The sequence below is a fragment of the Dreissena polymorpha genome, chromosome 3 (assembly GCF_020536995.1).
Source record: "Dreissena polymorpha isolate Duluth1 chromosome 3, UMN_Dpol_1.0, whole genome shotgun sequence".
Lineage (NCBI taxonomy): Eukaryota > Metazoa > Mollusca > Bivalvia > Myida > Dreissenidae > Dreissena > Dreissena polymorpha.
The window spans coordinates 55100409-55110426 of NC_068357.1; the positions used below are offsets into that span (position 1 = coordinate 55100409).

The 10018-nt window shown below is 34.2% G+C and overlaps 1 long non-coding RNA gene across 1 annotated transcript; it reads left to right on the forward strand.

Moving 5' to 3' along the window:
* LOC127870741 (uncharacterized) lies at window positions 1–4070 on the forward strand. The gene is made up of 4 exons (XR_008044898.1): window positions 1–18; window positions 1583–1699; window positions 2536–2655; window positions 3074–4070. It is a non-coding gene; the product is annotated as an uncharacterized LOC127870741 (long non-coding RNA).
* The last annotated feature ends 5948 nt before the right edge of the window (window positions 4071–10018 follow it).

Below are 10018 nucleotides of genomic sequence, written 5' to 3' on the forward strand. Positions count from 1 at the left end.
ATTTATTCTTGTCACGACGTAAGTGCCATTTTATGTTCTCAATTATTGCTGTATTACAGCTGAAGTGGCTGAGCAGACAGCGATCTTTAGAAAAAAAAACACAAACATTTATGGTGAACTGGGATGAACCAGCTGTTTTAGACACATTTTTGACATATTAATTAAAATGCCGGTCATAAGCTTACAATGAAACATATTGATGTAAATATCATTTCATGAATATAAAAACAAACATACATTATACATTGAAGTAATGATTTCAATTGTAGAGCCGAGTTATGGCGTCTCGAGTTCAATGTTTGTTAAGTAAACGGGATAAAATAGGGATATAAACGTGTTAGATTAAGTTTTTATCCAAAATTGTACAGATATAAGGTCACTTGCTTTTTACAAAAGTATATCTGGATTTGTAACACAACTTTCGCTATTGATACTGGTTACATAGCAGTCAACTATTTGACAACAATACAGCATATAACAGGTTGTTTCCCAATAGCAAACAGTAAAAAAAGGCTGTTTCGAAATGGCGAAAAAAGTTACATTTCTCCCCAAAATCTGACCGAAATATTTCCCAAAAGATGCCACACTTTTCAAATAAACTCAATAATTAGTTTTTTTATTCAATATAATACATACAATGTATACATGTATATTATCATACAACATAGTGGTTGTACAAAGCAATAAAGGTCAGACATGTTATACAAGATATGCTAATATGTATTTTTTAAAGAGAAAAGAAAAGAACAACAGAAGAATAGTTATGAAAAATGATGAGTTGTATAAAGTCAGAAGAAAAGCATACTGGACTTGTGTGTTTTGTTGTATATTCACAATGATCTTATAAGATTGAAAAAAAATATATGTACAAAAATATTGTAGAAAGATGAACTAACATTAGAGTGAAATGTATAAAAGTGGACAAACATTATGAGAATTTAATCCGATTCCATTTTTGTTCAAAGATTTGTAATGTGTCATTACTGAGGGCTATTTCTTTCTCAATCTGGATTTTTAGTTTAAGACTATGGACAAAACAATTACAATTTGGTACTTGTTTTTAACCAGGTTTTCCGAAGGAAAAAACTGGTTATTAGATTGGCGAATGCGGGCGGGCTGGCTGGCTGGCTGGCGGGCTGGCTGGCGGGCTGGCGGGCGGGCGTAACAAGCTTGTCCGGGCCATAACTATGTCGTTCATTGTCAGATTTTAAAATCATTTGGCACATTTGTTCACCATCATTGGATTTATTGCGAATAAGAGACTAACTTTAAACGAAAAGTTCATATTATCGTTACATTTGTACGAAACACACATCTCTAAATACTGTATTCTAGACTAATGCAATACAAAATATAATGACGTCGCTTGTTTATGAATTCTTAGTTTCAAAGAATCACACAATAAAAACAGCAGGTAATAAATTGTATGCGATAATAAACGTGTTTGATGAATGTTTTGGTTTGTGAATGGTTTGTGAATGAATGTCATGATGCTGCTGTGACTTAAGTCCGGTTGGTAATAAGACCTTTTGATGTAGACCGTTTTGACTCGTGACCGTTTATTTTTGGTAGCGTTTTGCAGGGTTGGACCCAGCAGGACTTGCATTCGAAGGGAAGCCAGACAACGTGCGTTTGGACCCCTCCGATGCAGACTTTGTTGACGTCATACACACTGATGGTCAACCAGTAACGTCGTTAGGTGGATAATATTCAGTAACATTTTTTTTCTTAGTTTAACCAAATCCTCCATTTATGAGCCGACATATTTGCTATCTTACTTTAGAAATGCTTAAGTCTAAAAATCATCTAATTAAAAATCTGTTAGAACCTTCACATTGGTAGTGTTTTTGTGTCCTTTTGTGGTTTTGTGTGTAAATTAAGCATATAATATACACGCAATTTACCACCTTGCTATAGAGACCAAAGCATTTATTAACGATTGCGAAACCCGAAAAGAAAATATCTATTTTATCAGCAATCGGTAATAACTTTCGTGTCCATCAAATTGTTTTTGAAATGTGTAATCCCAGATCATGTTGCAATTGAGCCGCTCTCTTGGAATACCATCATGCATGGGCGTAAATTGTGAGTCTTGTTCTGAGAAAACTGGACATAATGCATGTGCGTAAAGTGTCGTCCCAGATTAGCCTGTTCAGTCCGCACAGGCTAATCAGGTACGACACTTTCCGCTTTTATGACATTTTTCGTTAGAATGAAGTCTCTTCTTAGCAGAAATCAAATGTAGGCGGAAAGTGTCGTCCCTGATTAGCCTGTGCGGACTGAACAGGCTAATTTGGGACGACACTTTACGCACATGCATTATGCCCAGTTTTCCCAGAACGCGACTTATTGTCGTCCCAGATTAGCCTGTGAGGTGCATTTGGTATCTTATGACATTTTTTGTTTAAAGGAAGTATATTTTTGTAAAAATCTAGAATAGACGGAGATTGTCGGCTCTGAATAGGCTCATCTGGGTTGACACTTTACGCATATGCAGTTGCAAGTGCGCCCCATCCATTGCGTGTTTACCTCCAGGTTTTGGTTCCTCAAAGCCGATGGGTGATGCTGATTTCTACCCGAACGGCGGAAAAGATCAACCGGGATGCAAATCGGCTGAAAAACACTTAATTAAGCTGATTACAGGAAAATTCAAAAGTATTCTCAATTATTTATGTGTTGTTTTGTACCAGCTCCAATTTTTTATGTTAGTATTACATAGCAGTACATTCGTATGCTTGGTTTGATATTAATTTGTTGACACATCCAAATCATGTTGGTGAATATGCCATCGTGCGCTTTGTATAATACAGACTATGTAGTGGCAATCGTGGAAACCATATGCGTACGCGTATTTGAACCACTTTACAGTATTACAATTGTTAGCTGTATTATCTATTACAAACGTATTGAACCTATCAGTAATGTTAAATGAATTCCTAAAAAACGACAGCAACAACATATTGTCAGTGATATGCGCAATTCAATAAAAAATATTTTTTTTATTTAATATAAAAAACCCATAACACATCACTAATAATTATAAACAAGTTTATTAACACAAATATTTATTCAGGTTTCCAGAAAGGGGTGGGATGTGACCATACCAGGGCCAGGGACTACTTTATCGAGTCCATCTACAACAGGTGCAATTTTTCCGCCAGCAAATGCCCGGATTTCGATGTCTTCATACGCGGCGACTGCCCCTGTTTCCTGAAGTACTGCGCTCGGATGGGTTACTACGCGAATCCCGACCATACCGGCTCTTTCTACCTTGTGACAAACGGCACGGCGCCTTTCTGTGTCCAATAGATTATAATAGATTCGCTTTGAGAAAACTGAGCTTAATGCATGTGCATAAACTGGCGTCCCATATTAACCTGTGCAGTCAGCAATAAATGGTGTTTTGTCATTAAAGAAACTCTCTTCTAAGCAAACAGTCTAGTTAAGGGGGGAAGTGTCTTCCCTTATTAGTCTTCAAAGGCTATTCTGGTAGTACACTTTACGCACATGCATTAAACCCCGTTTTCCCAAAACGAGGCTGTTATAATTTGTACGTCCGATGCGTCGCTTCCTCTGTATGACAGGCGTTGGGAGATTTTGAAAAAGTTTTGGAAAAAATAATTTTCGAAAAAGAAAAACAGTGTTATATTATTCGCGGGACATTAATTTTCGTTGATTTTATGTGTTAAGGATAGTGTTCTAATTTGTTACAATTATTTTTATTTTATCGAAAGGTTGCTAGGTATTTGTATTTTGTAGGTGTAAGTACCTTTTATTTCTAAAGAATATTATATTTGATGTTTTTGTTTTGAGGCATTATTTCTGATACATATATCGCAATGACGTTTTGACAAGCCTGTGTTTCTATGAGTAAACTATCCTTCATCCGATATTATAAACTACCTTATTGAAGCTATGTTGAAGGAGCAACTTGGGCCCGTATTCACCAATATATCCTTCAATTTAAAAATAATAAATGCACAGACTTAAGAAAAATGCACAACAGTTGACTATAAACAAGTTACAAATGTTGCTAATAAGATTTACTTATTGTTTTAAAATTAAAAATGTGTGTGTTTATAAATGTGTGAATGTCTATGTCATATTGAACTGCATTATACTATTCAACATAAACGTTTTAACGATTTTCTGTGTCATGCTTAAAGCTTAGAATTTGTGTTTAAATGCCGCCTCTGTTTTTGATGCTGACAACATAACTAAAATGACATTATAAATGACTTTAAAACTATGCATTTCCGACCAAATCAAAGTCGTCTGAACACGTTTTTCTAGAGATGCTCACTATTTGCTACAAGTGTCGATGAGGTGTGAATTAGATGATTGGTTTGTTTCTGAACAACAAATATCGTATAACGATTAATCTTACAGATACACGCCAGCAGTGTTGATTATACGAGTAAATTCCACAATTAATTTAGGATTGCTTGTTTGTAAACGAGTTTTTGTATTGTGCAATTTAATATCAATTCAGCTCACGTAATTATTTTTTTATTGTAACGCAATTTCCGTTATCTGCAGGTCAGCTGAAACGATAATGATTTTATTTAATTAATTTATGATTTAACGGAGTAAACATTTAAGGAAACTAATAAGCGCCGCAAATAGAGATTTCTAAATTTGTGACTTCTTAGATCTGATATTATTTGTGAAAGATGGTCTGTGATGGACAAGCCGTCAAGAAAAGTGTCACAATGCCATTTACGAGGCAGATAAATAAACGGTAAACCCACTTATGAAATCGAACTAAGCCCTTGTAATACCTACAGTACACTCATTTCTGTCTGGGCTTAAAGCCCGTATAATTTGTTCTAGTACACTCGTGTATGCATATCCTTCCCTGTCAAATAATCAGATTGATGGAGAGGCTGAGCACAAACAATTATTGAGGTTCAATGGCCTGGCATTTTCTTGCCTGCAACACAGATTAATCGGACATACACCACACGGTTAGATGGTTTAGCACAAGCTTTAAGCATGTTCTCTGTCCATGGTAAATGCGACTTTATGTTTTGTCCTTTGATTTTGTTTCAAAACATAAGGCACAGCTCTAACATATGTATAAGCAGGTAGATAGCGTCAAACTGAACTATAATGTTTTAAAATCGTTATGAACGAAAATTTCAATCTTCAATTGGTGACTGCATCTGGATAACCAGGCTTACACCTACTAGTAAAATTGCTATGAAAGCCAATAAAAAGTCTTACGTTCGGTACATTCGCTTTTTTTGTGACATAATTTTGGTATCTCAGAAAGAATAACAGAAACCAATCATAATCCCATGTTTTATTGAAGCACGTCTTGGCTATGTCTCTGCTAAAGTATCGACATTAGTAAAACGTGGCCTCCCCCGATATCATTCGAAAGCTAGGGTAATCACTGTTTTGGCATACCTTTCTTTGCGCTATCAACCAGAAAAATAAATATTGGCAAATGTGCCACATTCCAAGTTGACTTGATGTGCCATATTTCAAGAAGCGTCTTATGCAGAAATATTGCCATTTTGCATTCTCTTAAAGAATAACCAAATATCAAGTTAGGCGTAAGTTAATCATATCTAAGGCTTACTGACACTTTTTCGATTTTGTAAATACTTTCATTATTTCTGAATTGGACTCTTCCATTTGGTATATTAGTGGAACGAATGTTTTATATTGTATTGCGCTATGCCTTACGTTTGCAAAACAAAAACTAGAAGAATCATAGTAAAAGATAAATCTCCACAACAAATCGCATTTAAACAGATGTAAAGGAACGGACAAATTTACAGTTTTTTGACGTACGATGTCAAAGTATGACATTGACCTTGACGAAAGTCAAGTCATTCTTGCGCGTGACTTATGCCACGCACTACTACTTCTTTTTATATGAAGCGTGATGCATGTCATGCTAATAGAACAATAATGGAAGATGTATTTTGAGGGAATGAAACACATTGAACAAGCAACCCATCTGTGCTGTGACACTTTTGTTATTTTGAATTGGGGCTGGGGCTGGGTCCGGGTGTGTGTGCGGTTTGGTGCGAGTTTGGTGCGGTCTATACTGATGTTTAGCTTTTTTGCGTTGTAAGGGGTGTTGCCCATGGTTAAATTTTACAGCATGATTACATTTAGAACACGACAAAAATTAACCTTACACAGAAAAAATCAGAATTGTGACTTTTATAATGAAAAGTAATCAAATCATAAAATCATATAAAACACAAACTTACACTGTGGTGGCATTCCGAGGACCTATATTCACTTTGCATTGTACAATGTGCCGCCTAAACGGATGTGACTTTCAAAATGGTGTAAATTTAACCAAGGGTAACAACCCTTTCAATGCAAAAAAGCTATACACCGGTATAGACCGCACGAAACCCGCAACAAACCGCACACGCAACCCGCGCCCTATCCCCCAGCACCCAGCCCCAGCTCCACTTCAAAATAACAAAAGTGTAACAGCACTCAGAATGTGAATGCATTGATTTGAGTCTACGCTATTTAAACTTAAGTAGAATGAGTATACGTTTTTTAATGCAATACAATTGAATCAACGTGTTATTCTTTAATATATAGAAGATCGTCCATAACAATATGTGAATACGTATAACGTATACGGCAAATAAGACAAGACAAGACTAATATTTATTCAGACTTGCACAGTGTACATCGTCTAAACGCTTGATATTTCGGTTATAATTATGTCACAGAGATTAACATAGTAATAAAATATACATAGGCAGCATCGTATTTGATTACGTAAATGCTATGTAGAATGGTTATTGTATATGGGGGATTACTATTTGAAGTACGTAACAACATTAGAAACATTATTTCTTAAAGTAAGAGCTCCTTTTACAAATTTGGCAAATTTAATCAGTTCAAATGTATTCGTTGTATTCAGCATTTGGTGGAATTTATAAACAAAAGACTATATGATATACCATTTCTTTAGATAGTTTTTTTAATATCAACGTAAAACGTACATTTACAAACAAAATGAGACTCATCTTCGACATCACATTCGTTACAACATATGCAATCACGTTCGTTTCAAGGAATATTTTTTCCAGCATATCTTTCAGTTTTAATTCTTAGTGGCGGACTCGAAGTTCGATTTTGTGATGTAGTGTCTTAGTGATCTAGGTAATAAACCTAAATAATGTTCGTAAAAAAACGTAGACTTTAATATACGGTATATATCTAAAACAGAGCTATTATTAGTTGATCGAAACCACTCTTTTGTATGGGTTTTAATTACAAGTGTTTAACATGTTATAAAAATATGTTAACATCGACAGAGATTGGATGATTAAAAAAGCATGATAACCCACAGGTGTCTAACATTTTTTTTATTACATACACAATTCAAACGACCGTTTTGGCAACCATCCAATGCGTGTGTAAAATTGTATTTCAAAATTATGGTATCAGTTTGAATAAGTTAAAACCAACATTTTACAATCTTAATATATATATTAATAAGTAGTGGATATCTTCCTAACTCGCCGTACACTACAGCATTAAATACATTTGCTTAAAGTTTGACTTTACACTCTATTAGACGTTAATATAATTATTTTCCGACGAGATTTGTAGGAATTTATTACACAATACGAACCAATAGCACATAAGCAACTGCGTCAAGCCTAATGTTTGGTTTTTGTCATCTTGCACAGACGAACAATCAATTTATTAAAACAGACAAGAAAAATATTAATCGGACAAAGCCTCTGCTGATTTGAGTGCCATCAATCATTTTAAGAAACCAAGACGGCTCATGTTCAATCCTCTTAGCATTTTAGAAATTCCCAAGTTAGGTAAAATAATTGCATCAGGCAACAGTAGGACTGTTCATCGTTACAAACAAAGACTAACCAGGCCAGACAATCAGCCTAGTGTTTGAGACTAAGACAATAGGTTAAAATACTAATTAAATATATCAGAAAATTATCACACAAGCATAAAGTCTGTGTTTCCGTATAAAAATTGTTTAAAACCTACATTATTTTATCTTTTTATCATCTGCAACATTTCAGGTTTTTTTTTATAAGATATTTATAAAATGTATCGACACATGAAACAGGAATTGCATCATTAAAATACCATTTTGCTTTGTTGCTATGATTTATTTGAAAATAGTTGTTAAAAGAAGTATAAGTCACTAAATGTTGCTTCCGTTTTTTCCTTTGTGTTTTCAAACTCAATAAACACAGGAGGATCATGAAATAAGAACGATATAAAAATAAGTCTCTGTTACGAAATTAAAAAAAATGTGTGTTGTGTGTTAAATTCGATGTCATAATGAACTGCATTATACTATTAATCATAAACATTTATCGATTTTCTTTTTTATGCTTAAGACTTAAAATTCGGGTTTAAATACCGGCTCTGTTTTTGATTCTGACAACATAACTTTAATGACATTATTAATGACTTTTAAAATATGCATTTCGGACCAAATCAAAGTCTTCTGTACATGTTTTTCTAGAGATGCTCACTGGATGCTAAATGTGTCGATGAGGTGTGAATTAGATATGATGTTTTTTCTGAACAACACATATCGTATAACGATTAATATTCGAGATGCACGCCATCAGTGTAGATTGTACGAGTAGATTCCACAATTAATTTAGGATTGCTTGTTTGAAAACGAGTTTCTATATTGCACAATTTAATATCAATTTAGCTCACGTTATTAGTTTTTACTGTAAAGCAATTCCCGCTATCAGCTGGTCAGCTGAAACAATACTGATTTTAACGGAGTAAACATTTTAGGAAACTTATAAACATCGCAAATAGAGATTTCTGATTTGGGACTTCTTAGATCTGATATTGTCTGTGAAAGATGGTCTGTGATGGACAGACGTGCACAGTGTACATCGTATACACGCTTGGGATTTCGGATACAATTATGCCACATAGATAAACATAGTAATACAATAAAGATTAGCAGCATCGTATCCGTACGAAAATACTATGTAAACTACTTGTTATAAATGGAGAATTACTATTTGAGGTTAAGTAGCAACACAAAAAATGTTATATCAGAGCTCCTTTTACAAATTTGGCTAATTTAATCAGTTCAAAATCATTCGTTTTATTTCATTTTGGTTGAAATCATGAAAAGAAGACCAATTGTTATAACACTTCTTAAGATAATTTCTTTTAATATCAACTTAAAAAGGGCATTTACAAGCAAAATGAAACTAATCTTCTTCATCTTATTCGTTACAACAAATTCAATAACATTTGTCTCGTTGCTCGTTTGTGGAATATTTTTGACCAGTTAATCTTCCAGTTCGATTTCTTAGCGGTGGAAGATCGAAGCGTTGTGACATAGTGTCTAAGTGAATTAAGTTATTAACCTAAAAGCATTTCTTAAACAAACTTAGACTTAAACACACGGTATATATCTAAAAAAGAGCTATTCGCAGCGGATCACTCATTATTATAGGTATGAAAAATATGTCGAACATTTTTGTACATTAGATACCCAATTAAAACGACCGTTTTGGCTATCATTTGATGCGTGTATATAAATTGATTTTAAATGATGTTATCAGGTTGAATATGTTTGAAACAACATTAAAATATCTTGACAAAATTTATGAATAAATAGTGGGTATTTTCTTACCTCGCCTTACACTACAACATTAAATACATTTTACGTTTAACAATACACACTTTGAGACGTTAACCCATTTATGCCTAGTGGACTTTCCCATCCTCCTAAATTTGATCAATTAATTTCCAAAATTAGGGATGTCTAGTATGTGTATTTCTATATTAAGAATATTTCTTACAAAAATTCCTTTAAGCAAACAGCGAAGACCCTGATGTGGTGTCTCATCTGGGTCTACGCTGTTTGCCAAGACCCTTTTTTCTAGACGCTAGGCATAAATGGGTTCATTATTTTGAGACGAGATTCGTATGAACCTATTACATAATATGAACCAATAGCACATACGCCACTGACTCAAGCCTTATGTTAGGTTTTGTCATCTTGCGCGGA